Genomic DNA, 1109 nt, shown 5'->3' on the forward strand with positions numbered 1-1109 from the left:
GGCTGCACGTGCTCAACCACAGATAGCTGGCGCCAAGGCTGCGCATGCACAACAGGAGATAGGTGGCGCCAAGGCTGCGCACGCACAACAGGTGATAGGTGGAGCCACGGCTGCACACGCACAACAGGAGATAGGTGGCGCCAAGGCTGCGCACGCACAACAGGAGATAGCTGGCGCCAAGGCTGCACGTGCTCAACCACAGATAGGTGGAGCCAAGGCTGCGCACGCACAACAGGAGATAGGTGGAGCCAAGGCTGCGCACGCACAACAAGAGATAGGTGGAGCCACGGCTGCGCACGCACAAGAGGAGATAGGTGGCGCCAAGGCTGCGCACGCACAACAGGAGATAGGTGGCGCCAAGGCTGCACGTGCTCAACCACAGATAGGTGGAGCCAAGGCTGCGCATGCACAACAGGAGATAGCTGGCACCAAGGCTGCGCGTGCACAACAGGAGATAGCTGGAGCCAAGGCTGCGCGTGCTCAACCACAGGTAGGTGGAGCCAAGGCTGCGCGTGCACAACAGGAGATAGCTGGCGCCAAGGCTGCGCACGCACAACAGGAGATAGCTGGAGCCAAGGCTGCGCATGCTCAACCACAGGTAGGTGGAGCCAAGGCTGCGCGTGCACAACAGGAGATAGCTGGCGCCAAGGCTGCGCACGCACAACAGGAGATANACGTGCTCAACCACAGATAGGTGGAGCCAAGGCTGCGCACGCACAACAGGAGATAGCTGGAGCCAAGGCTGCGCACGCACAACAGGAGATAGCTGGCACCAAGGCTGCGCACGCACAACAGGAGATAGGTGGAGCCAAGGCTGCGCACGCACAACAGGAGATAGCTGGCACCAAGGCTGCGCACGCACAACAGGAGATAGCTGGCGCCAAGGCTGCGCACGCACAACAGGAGATAGGTGGAGCCAAGGCTGCACGTGCTCAACCACAGATAGGTGGAGCCAAGGCTGCACGTGCTCAACCACAGATAGGTGGAGCCAAGGCTGCACGTGCTCAACCACAGATAGGTGGAGCCAAGGCTGCGCACGCACAACAGGAGATAGGTGGAGCCACGGCTGCACGTGCTCAACCACAGATAGGTGGAGCCACGGCTGCACG

The 1109-nt window shown here is 61.3% G+C and overlaps 1 long non-coding RNA gene across 2 annotated transcripts; it reads left to right on the top strand.

The window, feature by feature from the left end:
• On the top strand, positions 1–808 carry LOC106820111. 2 transcript variants are annotated; one of them, XR_001395560.1, is made up of 3 exons: positions 1–62; positions 243–494; positions 695–808. It is a non-coding gene; the product is annotated as an uncharacterized LOC106820111 (long non-coding RNA). The 2 variants fall into 2 exon arrangements; XR_001395561.1 differs by lacking the exon at positions 695–808 and adding an exon at positions 531–667.
• The last annotated feature ends 301 nt before the right edge of the window (positions 809–1109 follow it).

The sequence above is a fragment of the Priapulus caudatus genome, unplaced genomic scaffold, assembly GCF_000485595.1.
Source record: "Priapulus caudatus unplaced genomic scaffold, Priapulus_caudatus-5.0.1 Scaffold7028, whole genome shotgun sequence".
Classification (NCBI taxonomy): Eukaryota; Metazoa; Priapulida; class Priapulimorpha; order Priapulimorphida; family Priapulidae; genus Priapulus; species Priapulus caudatus.